Genomic DNA, 20,104 nt, shown 5'->3' on the forward strand with positions numbered 1-20,104 from the left:
GCCTTCACATGTGCCAGAGGAGCTTTGGAGAGGTGTTTGTAGCCTTGAGACCCAAGATTTGTGTGAAGTCACAGGAGTAAGGAAATTAGAAGTCTTTTGAAACTTTAGCTAGTGATCCTTGAAGGGTTTAGGGAAGGGCATTCAAGGATAGAATGGAGTTGAGCACGTCCCAACACTTCGAAACAGAAATAGGTCCAGGCAAGCTTGGGCTACATAGTGGGTTCCAGTTTAGCCAAACTACATAGTGAAACCCTGTCTCAAAAAAAACAAAACAAGGGGCTGGGAAGGTGGCTCAGTGGTAGAGCGCTTGCCTTGCATGCATGAGACCCTGGGTTCGATTCCTCAGTACCACATAAGCAAAAAGAAAAAAAAGCCGGAAGTGGCACTGTGGCTCAAGTGGTAGAGTGCTAGCCTTGAGCTGAAGAGCTGAGGGACAGAGTCCAGGCCCAGAGTTCAGGTCCCACAACCAGCAACAAAACAAAACAAACAAGGGCCGGGGTATATCTTAGTGGTACAGCTTTGCCCAGCTTTGTTTCTCTCCTGAGTACCAAAATAAGAGAGAAAGAAGGGAGGGAGGGAAAAGAGGGAAGCAAGAAAAGGAGGGAGGGAAGGAGGAAGAAAGAAAAAGAAAAGAGAAAGGGTGGGGAGAGGAGAGAGGCTGGGTACCAGTGGCTCGTGCCAGTGGCTCAGGCCTGTAATCCTAGCTACTCAGGAAGCTGAGATCTGAGTATCCTGGTTCAAAGCCAGCCTGGGCAGGAAAAGTCTGTGAGATTCTTATCTCCAAATAACAACCAGGAAACCAGAAGTGGCCCTGTAACTCAAGTGGTAGAGCGCTAGCCTTGAGCTGAAGAGCTGAGGGAGAGTGCTCAGGCCCAGAGTTCAAGCCCCATGATGAAGGAAGGAAAAAAGGAAGGAAGGAGGGAGGGAGGGAGGAAGGAAGGAAGGAAGGAAGGAAGGAAGCAAGCCAGCTCAGGGCCCGTGCCCAGGCCCTGAGTTTAAGCCCCAAGACCAGAGCATGTGTGTGTGCACGTGAACACACACACACACACACGGCAACTAAAGCTCACCTCTTGTCCCCATGTGTTTTAGAATACCAAGTGAGCTACACAGAAACATATCCTAAGGGATGGGGTTTGCTAGCAGTATGTATTTCTCCAGCTCTGAAAGAAAAGCAGCTGATAACTTCCATTAACTGCCTGGGGAACAGGAAATATTTCTCTACTTTAACCTTGCTTAAAATTTCACCTTGGGAGACTTTGTGATTCACCTTGGGAGACTTTTTGTGATACACCTTGAAATGCTTTTCACGTATGGATCTCAGGAACCTGTAATTTTGTGCGGAAACTGGGAAGCTGAGCAGCCTCATGGGAAGATGGGGGCCTCTAGCTTGTCACTGTCTAGTCTTTCATTGGCCCTACAGTCACCTAAGGTCTCAGCACAATATTGGGTTCATGGTCATCCTGTTCACCAAAATGCATCCTGGGAATGCAGCTGAGCTGGGATAATACACTTCTACATTGATAGGTGAGAGGACTGGACAGGAGCTAGGACACAGTCCCCCTGAGGCAGTCCCTACACTTTCCATAGTGGCTGAGATTACAGGAGGTCTTATGGGGATGACGATAAGAAGGAAGGAAAAGAGGCTAACTCTATCAGGACAGTTTGCTGTGAGTTAAGGCTTTTTTGGGGTCATTACTAAGCAGTTTCTTGACTAGGCTGCTTGGCCTTTGACCCATGCCAGTGTAGTCCCTTCCACCATTTCTCTAGCATGTCTGCACAATGTCCTCTGTGTGGTGCCATTGACATGGTACAAGGATTGTGTAAAGAGAGCACTGGCCATAGCCACAGCTACCACTTATTGAATACGTACTCAATGTCACATCACAATAATTCTATGAAGTAGATATTAATATTACTACCATCTTTGCCCATGAGAAATTAAGGCTTAGAGAAGTTAAGCAACATGCCCAAAGTGATGCTATTGAGTATCAGAATTAGATTTTAGACCCAAGTCTGTCTGGCTTTAGAACCTGTGTTGTCACATTCACTCATCTGCAGCAACAAATCAGCCCTCCTGATCATAACCCTGAACACCCAGTCAGGCCTCTTTTTCTAAGACCTCCCCCAATGGCAGCCTTTTCTATCTGAAACTATAGAGCAAGCTGCCTGTCAAAGGTACACTTGCTGGGCGCTGGTGGCTCATGCCTGTAATCCTAGCTACTCAGGAGGCTGAGATTTGAGGATCACAGTTCAAAGCCAGCCCAGGCAGCAGGAAAGTCCAAGAAACTCTCATCTCCAATAAACCATCAGAAAATCAGAAGTGGTGCTGTGGCTCAAGTAGTAGAGCGCTAGCCTTGAGCTGAAGAGCTCAGGGACAGCGCCCAGGCCCAGAGTTAAACCCGATGCTTTGGATGATGATACACATCACAAATACCAAGCCAATGCTCAGTTGCTCCTCTGAAAGTTTGGCTCACACTGAGCTTTTACTTATTCCCTATGCCCCATTTTCTTCCTTTCATTCTTTTCTTTCTTGTCTCCCTGCTTGCAGCTTAACTGCTTTGCTAGTTGCTTCCAGGTTCCAATTTCTGAGCCTGCCCCTTTTCATATAATGTAAACTGCCTGTAATCCTATTTACCCAGGAGGCTTATAGCTGAGGACTACCATTTGAAACCGGCTCAATCAGGAAAGTCTGTGATTTCTCCAATTAACTACCATGCAGTGTTAGCCTTAAGTGAAAAAAGTCGTGGCAGTTTCCAGGCCCTGAGTTTAAGCTCTAATACTGGCACAAAAGAATAGAAATAAAAATTCCCTGTTTCCTCACCTTATCTATCCTGCTTCATTTCTTCCTCACCAAAAGGGAAGTCACCAATTACTAGCCCCTAGACTGTCCTGAATCTCAGTTGTAACTACTGCACATACTATGGAGTCCAAGACCGGTATGAAACCTGTTTCAACCTACCTCTGACCTGGCTATCCATGGGGCCATCTAGTGGATTAAGAGCAAAACAGTACCACAAAAAGGGCTGTGGTAAGAACACATAGTAGGGCTGGCTACTCCCTGGGCATTGGAAAGGCACTGAGAGTGCTCTGATTGTGGTAGTTTTTGAGGAAGTGCCCTGGGAATAGGCTTCTGTGAAGGCTGGGGGGGAGAGTGGGCTACTTTGACCCTTCACATTCAGATACACAATAGAAACAAGGTCACTAGCCCTTCACTTCCTATCTGTTGGAGGAGGAGGTTTGAAGATTTGGAAACACAAGGGTGATTTTGGGTGAGGCATGGGATCCAGTACTTAACCTTGACTCAGGACTCAGATTGGCTGGCTCTTGTGTGCTGGTCCAAGGGGCTTGAACCCAGGGCCTGGTCTGTCCTGAGCTTTTCCAGCTCAAGAATAATGCTCTACCACTTGAACCACAGCACCACTTCTGGCTATTTGGTGACTGTAAGAGTCTCATGAACTTTCCTGCCCGGCTGGTTTCGAACGGCAATCCTCAGATCTCGGCCTCCTGAGTAGCTTAGTAGCTAGGATTATAGGTGTGTGCCACCAGCGCCTGGCTTCAGATTGGCCTTTTAACGGTTAAATATAGAGCTGGCTGTGGACGAGTCTTCCCCAGGGCCAGATCCCATCTCCCACGGCTTTGACCATGACCCACGTAGGACACATGCTTTCCTCAGTCAGGCCCCCGAAGAACTTTTTCAAGATGGGTCCTTCCAGCATGGCAACAATTGTCCTTCTTGTGGGGGACTCAGTGTGCAAGTACGGATCCAGGCAGCAGCAGACCCGGAGGCCGCCACGGGAGGGCGCGCGAGGCAGGCGGTGGTGGCGCTGCTGTGGGCTCCAGCCGCTCCTGCATTCGCGGTGGCAGACGGGCCCGCAGAACCTGTGGAGAACCGAGAGGCTCCAGTCATGCAGCCACAACCCTGCCGCAGCTGTCTGCCTAGCTGGCGGCTAGCAGAGGCGCGCCCCGATTGCTTCCAAATCCTACACCCCTCTTAGTAAGTCTCCCACAGGCCGCACCGGCGGAACCCTTCTGCCGTACCTCACTCGTTTCTGGCCCCTCCCACTCGCCTCTGCTTCTCAGCAACGGGACCCCGGAAGCTCGCCCTTTCCGTACCCGCCCCTCACTGTTTTTGGCCCGCCCCCAGCTCTCTCATCTTTCCCTTCCGCCGGAAGCCATTCCGGAAAGTTCCCGACTTTCTGTATTCCCCCCTGCTTTATAGCTGGGTTGGCGTTTGCCGGTGGCCCAGAAAGCTTCACACAGAAGGTGACACGTGCTTTGAGCGTGGTAAAACGCATGTGATATGTACTAACAACCATTTAGGTGTATAGTGTGGTGGTGGTAAGTATATTCGTGTGGCCTGGAGTCCATTCCCACCGTCCATTTTCAGAACTCTTCACTCCTTCCTCGGAACAGTGACCCCCAGTGTCACCCCGCCGCAGCCACTGGCAGCCACCATTCTACTTACTTGCCTCTACGATTTTAACTATTCTTTTTCTCAAGGCTAGTGCTCTCCCACTTGAGCCAGAGCTCCACTTGCGGCTTTTTTGCGGGGTGGGGGGTGAGGGTGGAGAGGGGTGGTTTATTGGAGATAAGAGTCACGGACTCTTGCCCCGCCTGGCTAGGAACTGCAGTCCTCAGATCTCAGCCTCCTGAGTAACTTGGATTACATGCGTGAGCCTCCAGAGCCCAGCCTTATCTTTCTTTGCTTTTCCTTTTTAAATTAAAAATTATTAATAAGTTTTTTTATTGTGAAAATACCAAATACCGTACAGAGGGGTTACAATGACATGAGCAAGGTAACGAGTCCATTTCTTACCAAGCATTGTTGCCTCCACCTTTGTTTCCCTTTCCCATCCCTGCCCTCCCATCTCCCCCCCCCGACCCCCCCCAGAAAAAAAATTTTTGGGGCGCCGGTGGCTCACGCCTGTAATCCTAGCTACTCAGGAGGCTGAGATCTGAGGATCGTGGTTCAAAGCCAGCCCAGGCAGGAAAGTCCGTGAAACTTTTATCTCCAATAAACCAGGAGGAAACCGGAAGTGGCGCTGTGGCTCAAGTGGTAGAGCGCTAGCCTTGAGCTGAAGAGATCAGGGACTGCGCCCAGGCTCGGAGTTCAAGAGAAAAAAACAAAGCTTAGCATAATACCTTCAAGTTTGTGACTTGAGCAAGTGAAGGTGTGTAAGTGAAGTGAGCCAGGTTGCACTCCATGGGAGACTGTTCTTTACCAGCAGAAGGAACCAGCATAAAGATTCTGAGACATACTAAAGCTACCAGCACAACTATGTTTATTGCAGCATTATTTACCATAGCTAAGATATTTAACCAACCCAGATGTCCCTCAGTAGATGAATGGATCAAGAAAATGTGATATATATATATATATATATATATATGCGCAATGGAATTCTATGCATCCATTAGAAAGAATGACATTGCCCCATAGGTTAGGAAATGGAAAGACTTGGAAAAAATTATATTAAGTGAAGTAAGCCAGGCCCAAAGAAACATAGGTCCCATGCTTTCCCTTATTTGCAATAACTAGTATAAGTCAGGAACAAGCAGAAAGGGTCAAAAGCTATGTACATATGACCAGATAAGGTGGTGTTAAGGGAAATGAACCCCAAGATAGGGACACAAGTGTGTTTTTCTTTCTTGCTAGTGTTTCTAACGTATTTATAATGTGCTTTTTTTGTGTGATTTTTTTTTTTTTGTTTCTTTGCATGTTCCTCCTCCATAGTATAATTCCTGTTTTCACTGTATTTGATGTTCCCTAATTTGGGGAGGGGAAGGGGAAAAACAAATTGCTTAAATAGGGATACAGGTTGACCCATTGTAACAATGAGATGTATAAGACTATGTTGAAAAATGAACTATACAATTTAGGCGGGGGTTGGGGGGGGTGAGGGATGGGGGGAGTGTAGTTGTGGAGATGGGAGGGAAGGGATGGGAGGGGAAAAACAAAGGAGGTAACAATGCTTGATAGGAAATGTACTCATTACCTTGCTCATGTACAATATTTTTACAATTAAAAAAAGTATAAAAAAAGAAAGATTCTGAGACAAATGTGACTGGTGTGTGAAATGGAAAAGTCATTGCAGCTGGAGATTGAGGGAGAATAGTATTGCTACATATATATTACACATAGATAACATATAATGTGTATGTGTATATATATACATATGTATATGTATATTTCTTTTGAGCTGGCCTAAAGTTCATGGTCCTCTTGCCCTAGCTGCTGGAGTGCTGAGATTACAGGTATTGGAGCCCTTGCTCCATGTAGAAGGGGAGTGGGAAACCATCAGAGATCTACACATAACAACCTTTCATCCTCTCTAATCACTACAAAGGAAGGAATTCACATGGCTAAGATTACCCCCAGAGGTCTGGATCTCACCCAAGTTCATATCATTAGCAAGTCCGCTTTATTGATTTTCTTCTCTCACCTCTACCTTAACTCTCACCCTTTAAAGAGAAATTCTCAAATCTCCTTTAAAAAAAAAAAAAAAAAAAAAAAAAAACCCTAGCCGGGCGCTGGTGGCTCACGCCTGTAATCCTAGCTACTCAGGAGGCTGAGATCTGAGGATCGCGGTTCAAAGCCAGCCCAGGCAGGAGAGACCGTGAGAGTCCTATCTCCAATAAACCACCAGAAAACTGCAAGTGGTGCTGTAGCTCAAGTGGTAGAGCGCTCGCCTTGAGCTGAAGAGCTGAGGGACAGCGCCCAGGCCCAGAGTTCAAGCCCCACTACTGACAAAATGAAAAAAACAAAAAAAACAAAAAAAAAACCCTATATCTGCTTATAACTACTATTGTATTTTTTTCCTTGTTTTCATATCCAAACTTCTATGTATTAGAGAGTTGTTGAACCGAGGGCCACTTGCATACTAAGCATATACCCTGCAACAGCGACATACCACTATTATAAAGTATACGTGTGTGCGTGCACGTGCACACATGCATGTGTGCACGTGCACCAATAATGGGGTTTGAACTTGGGGCCTTTTGGCTTTTTCTGTTCACAGCTGACACTTTACCACTGGAGTCTCCAGTTCTGGCTTTTTACTGGTTAATTGGAGGTTAGAATCCCTGGATTTGTCTCCCAGATAAGTTTCAAACAGCTATCCTCAGATGTTATCCTCCTAACTATGCTTCTATCCTCCAACTATGCTTCTAGGCAGGAGCCTCTAGTGCCCAGATCAAATGTTTGTTTTTAAAGATAGATAAAAGGCCCAGGCCCTGGAGGTTTAAGCCTGTGATCCTAGTTACTCCGGAGGCTGAGATCTCTGAATTGCCATCCCAAGCCAGCCAAGACGAGAAAGTTTGCAAGGCTCTTATCTTCAATTAATCACAGAAAAAAACAGAAGTGGTGACGTAGTTCTAGTGGTAGAACACTAGCCTTGAGCAAAAGAAGCTAGGGACCCCACTTGGGCCCACAGTTCAAGGTCCAGGACCAATAAAAAGAAAAAAGAAAAAGATAAAAGGGTTGAGAGAGTAGGGACAAGAAGATAGCGAGGGCTGGGACAGTAGATCAAACAGTAGAGTGCTTGTCTAGCAAGCATGAAGCCAGAGTCCGGTCCCACTAACACACAAATACATGCATGCAGAAAAGATAAAGTACGAAAAGCCCATTTTGCAAGCTCAAAATAAAAACCCAAACAGGAAAAACACATAAAATTATCCTTTTTACCCTGAAGAGGTCACCAAAAGAAGATTCTGTTCTCTACATGTTAGAGGCTTGAGCTATGGTACCTAGCATGTATTCTTTTTTATACAGCTTTTTTTTTTTTCTTCAGCCATGGGGCTCGGACTCTGGGCCTGGGCACTGTCCCTCAGCTCTTCAGCTCAATGCTAGCGTTCTACCACTTGAGCTACAGCACCACTTCTGGTTTTCTGGTGGTTTATTGGAGATAAGAGTTTCACGGATTTTCCTACCCAGGCTGGCTTTGAACCGTGATCCTCAGATTTCAGCCTCCTGAGTAGCTAGGATTACAGGCGTGAGCCACCGGCACCTGGCTAACAATTTTTTTTTTAACGGAAGTACTGGGGTTTGAACTCAGGCAGGGCTTTATGCCTGCTAGGTTCATGTAATAATAGGGCTGGATGTATGGCTCCTATTTTTTACTGGTTACTTTTTAGGACAGGTCTTGCTTCCCAAGCTTGTGCTTGAGCCAAGATGTGTGTAATTTAGGCTTCCCTGTCATCAGCGACATCACATTTTTATGCCACTGCATCTTGCTTCACTCTGGGGAAATAGAGTCCCTGGACTTTTCTCACTAGGCTGGCCTACTATTGAAATCCCCCAAAAATCTGCCTACCAAAATAGCTTGGGGTGACAGACTAACCATGTCATTACATCTAGCTGGAGGCTGAGAAAGGGTCTTGTGAACTTTTCTACCTGAACTATTCTTACTTTCCTTCCTGCCTTGTGGCTAATCCTTAATCAGTAAGCCTCAGTATAAATATCATACAAACAAGGTATGTTGAGAGCTCAGCAAATATAAGGCCTGGGATTGTCCCTAGGCTACAATTTTTCATATGACCTCTAGGTGTCACGCTTGGACTCAATTTAACCAAATGTTGGCTGGCAACTCAAAAGAGGTCAAGCTGGGCACAGATGGGTGTCATCTATAATCCTAGCTACTCAGGAGGCTGAGATATAAGGATCTCAGTTTGAAGCCAGCGTGGGCAGGAAAGTCTTTGAGTCTCTTATCTTGAAATAACTACCCAAAAGCCAAAAATGAGTAAAAAGCCTTGAACAAAAAAGCTCAGGGACAGCTCACAGGTCCTGAGTTCAAGCCCTAGGACACACCTTGTCTCTGTTTCTGTCTCTCTCTGTCTCTTATTCTCTTTCTCCCTTCTTATTTCTCTCCTTCTCTCTCTGTCTCTCTCATACATACACAGACCACATGCAAAGGAGAAGGCAAGCAACATCTAGCCTGGTTTGTCCTCCGAGCAACTGGAAAGGGTATGGAAGCCCAGATTCCTCTTCTGGGTTTGACATCTCTGCCTTGGAAGGATGCCTTGATACAGTGACCAACCATCCCCGATTTCCCTGGCTTGAACTTTCATCACTCCAGGGGCAAAGAGTTTGTAGCACTAAGACAGTCCCAGGAGTTTGTGAAAGTTGATCAACTAATCACAGACAGAAAACCTGAACTTCCCCCCAAGTTTTCCCTAGATTAAGTCTAGGTCCAGGGCTGGAAATGTAGCTTAATGGTAGAGTGCTTGCCTAGCATTCATGAAGCCCTGAGTTTGATTCCTCATACCACATAAACAGAAAATGCCAGAAGTGGCACTGTGGCTTAAGTGGTAGAGTGCTAGCTTTTAGCAAAAGAAGCTCAGGGAAAGAGTTCAAGTTCCAGGACTGGGAGAAAAAAAGAAGAAAAAAGATCTAGGTTCATCAAGAGAACTTAGCTCCACTTCAACCAGGCCCCCAGGCCCCCCAGATAACAGCATTGTGGATGGACACAGCATGCAGCCTGGTGGTTGTCAGAATTTAGGGAGAGAGGATGTATACATTTTAAATAAAACCACTTTCTGACAATACAATGGCTAACATTTGTTGAGTGCCACTGAGTATAACACATACATATTGGGTTTTTTGTGTGCCAGGCCTGGGAATTGAACTCAGGGCACTGTCCCTGAGCCTTTTTGCTTCACTTTTGGATTTTGGGTGGTTTATTAGAGTCTCACACATTTTTTTTGGGGGGGGGTCCAGTCATGGGGCCTGAACTCGGGGCCTGGGCGCTCTCCCTCAGCTCTTCAGCTCAAGGCAAGTGCTCTACCACTGAGCCACCTTCCCAGCCTGAGTCTCACACACTTTACTGCACAGGATGGCTTCGAACCTTCAGCCTCAGCTCTCAGCCTCTGGAGTAGCTAGGATTTCAGGCATGAGCCATCAGAGCTCAATTGACATATTGTTTCTCATCTGTACAGAAACTCCAAGAAAACATTTTCCCCTTGTCAGAAATGAGATATCCTAAATGGAGGTGTAACTCCTTAACTCCTCAGTGGAGCATATACATGAAGCCCTGGGTCAGAAAGAAAAGGGAGCCAGAGAAAGAAAAGGGAGGGAGGGAAAGAAGGAAGGAAGAGAAGGAGGGAGGGGAGGGAGGGAAGGAAAATCTGGACAAGAGAGGGTAAGTGACCAGTCCAAGTCACACAGCTATTAAGTGACATAAGGAAATTCAAACTTGATTGTCTAACTATTGAGCTCCTACTATTTTCACTGAATTTGTAGCCTGGATATTTTCTTCTTGTTCTAAGAAGGCTAGGAATGGGAAGGAGTAGGAAGGCAGTTATAGGTGGAAGAGTTGAAGAAGAGGGCCTATGACCAGGGATTGGTAGGGGTCAAACAGCATTGACAGCTTGCTTCTTTTTTCTTTTTTTCTTTTTTTTGTCGGTCATGGGACTTGAACTCTGGGCTTGAGCACTGTCCCTCAGCTCAACACTAGCACTCTACCACTTGAGCTACAGCACCACTTCCGGTTTTCTGGTGGTTTATTGGAGATAAGAATTTCACGGGGGCTGGGAAGATGGCTCAGTGGTAGAGTGCTTGCCTTGCATGCCTGAGGCCCTGGGTTCGATTCCTCAGCACCACATAAGCAAAAAGAAAAAATCTGGAGGTGGCCCTGTGGCTCAAGTGGTAGAGCACTAGCCTTGAGCTGAAGAGCTGAGGGACAGTGCCCAGGCCCAGAGTTCAGGCCCCACTACCAGACCCCCCCCCCCAAAAAAAAAAAAAAAAGAATTTCACAGACTTTCCTGCCCGGGCTGGCTTTGAACTGCGATCCTTAGATCTCAGCTTCCTGAGTAGCTAGGATTACAGGCGTGAACCACAGTTGCCCGGTTGCTTCTTTTTTGTTGTTGGTCGTGGGGCTTGAACTCTAGGGCTAGGCACTGTCCCTCAGCTTTTTAGATCAAGTCTAGCCCTCTACCACTTGAGCCACAGTGCCACGTCTGGTTTTCTGGTGGTTTATTGGAAGTAAGAGTCTCCTGGACTTTCCTGCCTGGGCTGATTTTGAACCATGATTCTCAGCTTTCAGCCTCCTGAGTAGCTAGGATTACAGGCATGAGCCACCGGCTCCTCACTGACAACTTGCTTCTTAAATGAACAAGATTTTCTGCTTTGGGCTAGGTGTACATCTAGCTTGGGGATGTCCAAGGAGTCCTCTCAGGGATCATTATCCTGACCCCAGCTTGGGTCTTCATTGAGGAAGCAGGGCTTTGTTTTCTAGAATCCAAGAGAGACCCAGCCTGCTCTGTGTGTTTGTGAACAGATATTTGGACATGAGACAGGTACAGAGGAAAGTCAGGAGCTAGCAATAAATGAAGGACAAGTGAGGGGTAGGAGATCTACTGGGGCTTTGACATGGGTCATGCTAAGTACCATGTCTTACCCAAAGTTTGGGTTCATTGAAGAGCTGAGATGAATGTTATGGCCAGGTTCCTCCTCTTCCCAGAGATATTATAAGGCTGAGTTTTAGTTTGCTCAAGTGGTCATATAATATTCAACCTAGCCAGGTGCCAGTGGCTCTTTCCTGTAACCCTAGCTACTCAGGAGGCTGATATCTGAGTATTTCAGTTCAAAGCCAGCCGTGGCATGAAAGTCCATGAGACTCTTATCTCCAATTAACCACCAGAAAACAGGAAGTAGCGCTGTGGCTCAAGTGGTAGAGCACTCTGAGCTGAAGAGCTCAGGGACAGTGCCCAGGCCCAGAGTTCAAGACCCACGACTTCCTCCACAGTATAACCCTTGCTTTCACTGTATTTGATGTCGGTATAATTTGTGGAGGGGAAGGGAAAAAAACAAATCGTTTAAATAGGGATACAGGTGGGCCCATTGCAACAATGAGATGTACAAGTTGTTATGTCGAAAACGAACTTTACAACTTTGGTGGGAGGGGGAGGAGGAAGAGGGAGGATTGGGTGAGGGGACGGGGGGGGGGGGGGAGGATGGGAAGGGATGGGAAGGGGAAACAAAGGAGGAGGCTACAATGCTTGATAAGAAATGTACTCATTATCTTGCCCATATAATTGTAACCCCTCTGTACAGTATTTTCTTTTTCTTTTTTTTTTGGGGGGGGGTCTGGTTGTGGGGCCTGAACTCTGGGCCTGGGTGCTGTCCCTCAGCTCTTCAGCTCAAGGCTAGCACTCTACCACTTGAGTCACAGCGCCACTTCCGGCTTTTTTTTTTCTTTTTGCTTATGTGGTGCTGAGGAATCGAACCCAGGGCCTCAGGCATGCAAGGCAAGCTCTCTACCACTGAGCCAGCTTCCCAGCCCCCAGTATTTTCACAATTAAAAAAACAAAAAACAAAAAGACCCACGACTGACAAAAAATGAAGAGGAAGAAAAAGAATAGTTTGGGTAAAGCTATACATCAGGGCCTGACTTGAATAAACAATGGTCAAATCCCCAGTGGGCACATTGTCGTCTGGCAAGTTTTCTGTCTTATGCCAGACTCTACAACATTTAAGAATCTTAAATTCTGAGGCAGGAATGTGCTATCCAAATGGGGTAGGTTTTGAACTGCATAGGATCACTGCACTTCCTGGGTGAGCTAAACACTGTTACCATGCAAGATGTGCCCCAGCCCTAAGACCTAATGAAACCTAGAGACCTGTGGCCGGTTTCCACCTATGGCTCCACTTTGCCAATCAAGTCCTCAGACAGGTGGACCTGAAGTAAGTCCTTGTCCAATCTAAGCCTTGTCACTGGGGGAAGTCGTGGCCAGCTGACTCAGATCTCAGCCTCTTGAGTGGCTCATGCCTATAATCCTATCTACTCAAGAGACTAAGATCTGAGGATTGTGCTTCAAAGCCAGCTTGGACAGAAAAGTCCAAGAGGCTCATATCTCCAACTAAGCACCATAAAGCTGGAAACGGAGTTGTGGCTCAAGCCTTGAGAACAAAGAAAAGAAAAACTAAGGGACAGTACCCAGGCTCTCAGTTCAAACTCCAGTATTGGCACAGAAAAAAAAAGTTTATTGTCTATTATTTGGCAAGTCATGTTTAAGTGCTTGTTAAGTATGGTATGAACTCATATTACCCCCTGAATTCTATACTTTGTGCTTTGTAAACGCAAAGACTGAGACTGGAGAGCTTGAGTAACTTGCCCAAGGTCACAGAGCTGTTAATGGGGGGGTGGGCAGGGAGGTTTTAGACCTGGGTACTTAGGTTCCAGCTCACATGTACTGAACTACTCAGCCATGGTGCCATATGGAGTGGGACTGAATAAAAGAATAGCTATTATGATCATTGTAATTTAGCATTAAGTGCTTTTTATATCCACAGTGCTAAGTGTTAATTATTAGCGTATTTAGATGCAACATTTATCCTTTTTGTTCCTATTTTTTTCCACAGCCATGGCAACAAAGGGCCTTGTACTCTCTATAGCAGAGCGTCCTGCCTTTGTCCGATCCAGCCTGGTGCATCAGTCTCTGCAAACAACAAAAGATGTGCCCACCCGGCAGGCTGTCCCTCCCCCACCACCACACTAAGGAAGGCTGAGGCCTCTTCGATTGGAATTGTGCTAGGAGAGCCACAGACAGGTACAGATCAGCAGACCAGGAGCAGGGCTCACAAGTGAGGTCATGCTTAATAAACCTGATTAATTTCTTTGAGCAGCAACAATGCAAGAGGACAGGGGTGAAGCGAGAGACAATAATTCATCCTGATTCCAAGGCACAGGAACACAGCTAAAACCAGTAGAGAGATTTTGTAAAGATGCTCTTGGGGCCTTGAGGGGCTCAGACATGGTGGCAGCAGGAAAATTCAGTGAGCAGGAGATATTTGCTCACAGTAATCTAGTAAAGTGGCAAAGAGGCAATCCAGAGCAGGGCCAGAACTCAGACTGCCCAAGCCATCCAACTAAGATACAAATCTGACCCACGATACTTTCCTGCTTAAGTCCTTTGCAATGGCTTCCTACCAATGAATCTAATAAGAATGTAGACAATAATACAATACTTGTACTTACTTGATATTTATTCCGTATATGGTGCTTTATAGAGGAGGACACTGAGGCAGACTGCTTAAGCAACCTGCCCCAAATCACAGTTATTTATATTGAATGGCCCTTCCAAACCAGTCTGTTCTTACAGACACATCCAATTCATGTGTGTATTGTCCATTTGTACATTTTTTTTTTGTGGGTGGGTGGGTCATGGGCTTGAACTCAGGGCCTGGATGCTGTCTTTAAGCTCTTTCAACGCTAATGTTCTACCACTTTTCATTCTTCTTACTAGCAGCTGTTTTAGGAATGAAAATATGGTCTAGTTTTTCCTAATAAATAAGACTGTCTTAGTTTGTGCTACTGTAACAGAATACCATAAACTGGATATCTTAAATAACAAGCATTATTATAGTTCTGAAGGTTAGGGAATCTAAGATCAAGGCAAAGTCCTGTTTCTTGGTTCATAGATGGCTGTTCTTTTGCTGTGTAGATATGGTAGAAAGAGAGCCAGAGTGCTTGCTTGTCCCTTTTATAAGAGCACAAATCCCACTGATGTGCATGCTATCCTTTACCTCCCAAAGGCTCCACCTCCTGATGCATTACTTTGGTGGTTAGGATTTCAACATATACAAATTGGGAGACATAAACATTTAGTTCAATAAGAATGACTTTTTTTTTTTGGTGTGGGGTGGTAATACTGGAGGGCTTTTTGTTTGTTTTTTGGTGCCAGTCCTGGGGTTTGAACTCAAGGCCTTGATGCTGTCACTAAGATTCTTTTTCTCAAGGCTAGAGCTCTACCACTTGAGCCACAGCACCACTTCCAGATTTTTCTGAGTAGTTTATTAGAGATGGGAATCTCACAGACTTTCCTGTCCAGGTTGACTCTGAACCACAATCCTCAGATCTCAGCCTCCTGAGTAGTAGCTAGGATTACAGGATAAGCCACTGACATCTAGTTTAGAAAGCTATCTTGAAGTTAGATTCTCCATAGGCAGGCGTGGTGTCACAGACCTGTAATCTCAGCACTTTGAGGCAGGAGGATTGTAAGTTCAAAGCCAGCCTGGGCTATACAATGTTGAGGGTGGGGAGAAGGAGGCTGAGGAGAAGGAAGGAAGGGTAGGGAAGGAAAGGGAAGAGAAGGAAGAGGAAGGAAGGAAGGGGAGGGGAGAGAAGAGGAGGGAAGGGAGAGGCAGAGGCAGAGGGAGAGGAAGAGGAGAGATCAAAAACAAGAAAATAGATTCTTCAGTGTAGCTCTGGCTGACCTCTGAACTGCCCTATCGAGTTGCTCCCTATAAGAGGTAAATTATTAGCTGGGTGCTGGTGGCTCATACCTGTAATTCTAGCTACTCAGGAGGCTGAGATCTGAGGATCATGATTTAAAGTCAACCAGGACAGGAAAGTCCATGATACTGTTATATCCAATTAACCACCAGAAAACTAAAAGTGGAGCTGTGGCTCCAAGTGGTAGTGTAATAAAAGCTTGAGCACAAAAGCTCAGGGACAATGCCCAGGCTCTGAGTCCAACCTCTATAAGTGACAAAAAAAGAGGTAAATTATTTTTGTTTGAAGCCTTTAAATTTTTAGACAATTTGTTATATGACAATAGATAATAGGGTAGTTTTCAATGAATGAATAAATAAATGAATGAGCAAGTTTGTGAACAATTTGTATGGTGTGTGTGTGTGTGTGTGTGTGTGTGTGTGTGTGTGTGTGTGCGCGCGCGCGTGCCAGTCCTGGGGCTTAAACTCAGGGCCTAGGCACTTGCCCTGAGCTTCTTTTACTCAAGACTAACACTCTACCACACTGGAGCCACAGGGCCACTTCTGGCTTTTCTAAGTAGTTTATTGGAGATGAGAGTCTATGGACTTTCCTGCTCCAGTTGGCTTTGAACAGCAATCCTCAGGTCTCAACCTCTTCAGTAGCTAGAATTATAGGCATATACCACCAGTACTAAGCTAACAATTTGCATCTTTCCTTTTGATTTGGCAGGATTCAGTAATTACATCACTAATGAATCTAACAGATGCATGAAATATTCTTTTGTATCATCTCTACATTTTACATTTTACTTCTTTGACTGAACTTCTTGTCATCCATATGAGTTAAACTAAAAAATATAAAGACAAAAAATACAAATATTTAACCTGGGCATCAGTGGCTCACACCTGTAATCCTAGCTATTCAGCTGAGATCTGAGGATCACTGTTCAAAACCAACTGGAACAGGAAAGACCATGAGACTTATTGCCAATTAACTACCAGAAAACCGGAAGCGGCACTGGTGCTCAAAGTGGTAGAGCACTAGCCTTGAGTGAAAAAGCTCAGGAATAGTGCCCAGGCCTGAGTTCAAGCCCCACAACTGACAACAACAACAACAACAGTAACAACAAACCCACAAAAACCCTTTAAATATTGTATTTGACTGGGTGATTTTGGAATGAAGAAAAATGAATTACATTTGTTTTTCTACTACACTCAGCCAAAGATTGTTGGCATATAAAGCAGAAATCTTAAGGATCATCAGATTGTGATTCAGTTTTTCCCAAGAGAAGTTTCTTGTTGTTTACAAAACCTAGTGGTTATTTTTACTTGGCCTTTTTTTTTGTCAGTTGTGGGGCTTGAACTCTGGGCCTGGGTACTGTCCCTATGCTCTTCAGCTCAAGGAGAGTGCTCTACTGCTTGAGCCATAGTCCACTTCTGGTTTTTTAGTGGTTTATTGGAGATAAGAGTCCCACAGACTTTCCTGCCAGGCCTGGCTTTGAACTGTGATCCTCAGATCTCAGCCTCCTAAGTAGCTTGGATTACAGGCATAAGCCACCAGTGCCCAGCTTTTATTTGGTCTTTAAGGAAATGGGATTTAGTTAACATTTTCTTACATACTAAGACCAAGTATGTGCACCTTTTGGGTTCAAAGCCAAATTTTAAATGTTAGCAGCCACTGCAATTGCTTTATCTTTGCTCCATCCATGGAATACACCAGGTACTGGTAGCTCATGCCTGTAATCCTAGCTACTCAGGAGACTGAGATCTGAGGATCTTGGTTTGAAGCAGGCCTAAGCAGGAAAGATTGTGAGACTCTTATCTTCAATAAACTACTCAGAAAAAGCCAGAAGTGGTGCTGTGGCTTAAGTGGTAGAGAGCTAGCTTTGAGCAAAAGTAGCTCAGGGACAGTACCCAGGCCCTGAGTTCAAGCCCCAGGATTGGCAATAAACAAATAAATAAACTTGTTGAATAAATCAGTGAAGAAATGTTTTTATTAGTCATAATCATTCAGATGTTAAATGCTACTTTAGTTGCCTAAGTAGGCATAAATGTATAACCAATAGTATTTGGAAGAAACAGGGAAATTGTGAATTATGTAACAAGTCCATTAAGTACAGTGAACTATTGTGTTATTATTTGTTTGCTCGTGTGTGTGTGTGTGTGTGTGTGTGTGTGTGTGTGTGTGTGTGTGTGTGTGTTTTGCCAGTCCTGGGGCTTGAACTCAGGGTCTGGGCACTGTCCCTGAGCTTCTTTAGCTCAAGGCTAGCACCCTACCACTTGTGCCACTTCCAGCTTTTTCTGTGTATGTGGTACAGAAGAATAGAACCCAGGGCTTCATGCATACTAGGCAAGTACTCTTCCACTAAGCTACCTTCCCAGCCCTTGTGTTTATATTTTCTTCACAAATATATAATTTTTATTTTACAGCTATGTAATTATTTGAGGGGGTATGATGTCTCACTAGACATCTATTCCAGTGTCATTATAATATGTCATTGAATTGAGTTCCCAGACTCCTTTGCTACTAGCGTTCCTTCAAACAAATGCATCCACATTGGATCTGGAGATGAACTGATTAGACAGTAAGAAAGAAGTTTGAGGTATTTATCTCATTGGTTCTATGGTTGTAAGGCAATTGGATTTGGACCTGCAAGTATGGTGTTATCTCCCTAATTTGACAGGTAATTTCCTGATATTAAAGAGGTGGCATCATTCCAGAACTAGTGGCTACTAATGGTCACCCTCTGAGATTTATTCAGCTGTTAGTTTCCTTTCTTGGTAGGAGCCACAGCTTCCTTGAAGCCTAGTTTTGTGATGTGTCTTGAAGAGTTGCTTCTGGAAGATAAGCCTCGAGTCGTCTCTTCAGCCCATCTAATGATACTAGAAGCCATCACTGGAATACCTTCTAATGGATCTTTTTCAGCCCAAAGGAATGTTATTTTGTTTGACACTGAATTCTAACTAAAGCTGGGTCTAAGATTTACTACATAAATGACAAAATTCTTTGTTATTATCAGGTCATTAAATACAGATATAACTTAATAGTTATGAAATGTCATATGTTCAGGTATCAGAGAAATAGTTTCAAACAGAAAAAAAAAACTTAAAAAAAATCTTACCAAACTTGAATTCTATTGAAGTATACCTATTGATAATACTGTTAGGACTTTTTTTGGGGGGAGGAGGTAGGCCTTGAGCTCAGAGCCTGGGCACTTCCCTGAGCACTTTTGCTCAAGGCTAGTGCTCTACCATTTTGAGTCACAGCACCACTTCTGGCTTTCTGGTGATTAATTGGAGATAAAAGTCTCATGGATTTTTCTGCCTGGGCTGACTTTGAATCACAATCCTCAGATCTCAGCTTTGTTAATAGCTAGGATTATAGGCGTGAACCACTGGCATCCAACAAGAAAATTAATTTCTATAAGGACATGGGTCATCTCATAGAAGCCAAAGCAAATTGCATGTTTTTCCCCTGCATATTTCCTTCATTCTTTCTGATTACATTCTCTGCATCCCAATTCATGAGTTTTTAAAAAAGTTTCCATCTCCTCAACTAAGAGGACAGACAGATTCAAGCAGGAATCTCCTTGCCTGAATTTCAGAATTCTGGAATGAGTCTATGAGTAGCCAAGTCCAGTTCAGCAAGGTTATGTACTCTAAAGGATGTCATTCACCTTGTTTTCTATGCAGACAGCACCTCTAGAATGTAACATTTTGTTGAATATAATGTGAATGATGCCCCTGAATACCACCATCCTGAATCAATTGGTGTGCCTGGAACCATATTGATTATGGTAGGGGAGGTAGATTTTCAGGAAAAAGAAACAACCATATATGAAGAAAGTACTGGTAATTCAAAAGGTAGGCTCATGGTTATATATTCTAAAAATGATATATTGTTTTAAATATATTAGGCCAGCAGATGGCAAACTATGACCCACAGGCCAAATCAACTCTGCCCCTATGTCTGTAAATATGATTTTATTGCAATACAATCATGTTAATTCATGCTTTATTTGTGGCCATTTTTCATCTAGAATGGTAGATTTGATCATCTGCAGCAGAGATAGTACAGTATACAAAAGTTATGAAATCAACTGTCTGCTTCTTTACAGAAACACCCTGCTGAAATCCTGCCTGGCCACCCCGAAAGAAGTCCAGGAGCCACCATACTCAGCATTACCTAGATGTTTGCCATACTTCTCCTAGAACTGCAGGATAGAAATTTGCTTTTTAAACAAGATCCCTAAGTGATTCCTAGACACACTAAAGTTTGAGAGGCAATATATTACATTCTTCAGTGGGCACAATCAATATTATTGAAACTTTCATTTCACATAGCTTGGCCTGTGAGAGATATGCCATACCCTAGGCACATTAGATTATTGTACCACCATTCTTAGATTCTATGTAGTGATTATTTTTCTCTCTAAGTCAGAGAACAAAGTCATTTACCACCAGCCAGAACCCTTACTGAACATCTTTCTGGGCAAAAAGGATACATAGCTGCCATCTATCAGATGCCTATACATTCATTCAATTGAAGGCATGCTCTGTACCAGGACTGGAATCTATGGATGAACAAATTGGCAGAATTGAAGCCTTTACAATGTTTTGGAGCTTTTGTATGTCATCTACTACTTCCTAAAGAATTTTTCCATAGGTGAGTCTCCATGGGGAAACCAAGGCTCAGAGAGGTTAAGTGATTTACTCAGAGTTGTATGGCTTGTGAGTGGCAGAGTTGAAAATTGAACTTATGTGTTTCTGACACTACAGTTTATATATTTTCTTCTATGCAGCCCTGCTAGACAAGAATTCTAGGCGATTTTAATCTAAATTAGATCTACAGCCAGAGAGCCAGTGTTTTATAGATAAGAAACAGAATATTCTTAT

General features: G+C 44.4%; 1 long non-coding RNA gene across 1 annotated transcript; it reads left to right on the forward strand.

The window, feature by feature from the left end:
- Positions 1–4,194: 4,194 nt before the first annotated feature.
- On the forward strand, positions 4,195–19,856 carry LOC138803408 (uncharacterized). The gene is made up of 3 exons (XR_011364944.1): positions 4,195–4,338; positions 13,358–13,545; positions 19,327–19,856. It is a non-coding gene; the product is annotated as an uncharacterized lncRNA (long non-coding RNA).
- The last annotated feature ends 248 nt before the right edge of the window (positions 19,857–20,104 follow it).

This window comes from Dipodomys merriami, unplaced genomic scaffold (assembly GCF_024711535.1).
Source record: "Dipodomys merriami isolate MVZ:Mamm:240054 unplaced genomic scaffold, mDipMer1.0.p SCAF_34, whole genome shotgun sequence".
NCBI lineage: Eukaryota > Metazoa > Chordata > Mammalia > Rodentia > Heteromyidae > Dipodomys > Dipodomys merriami.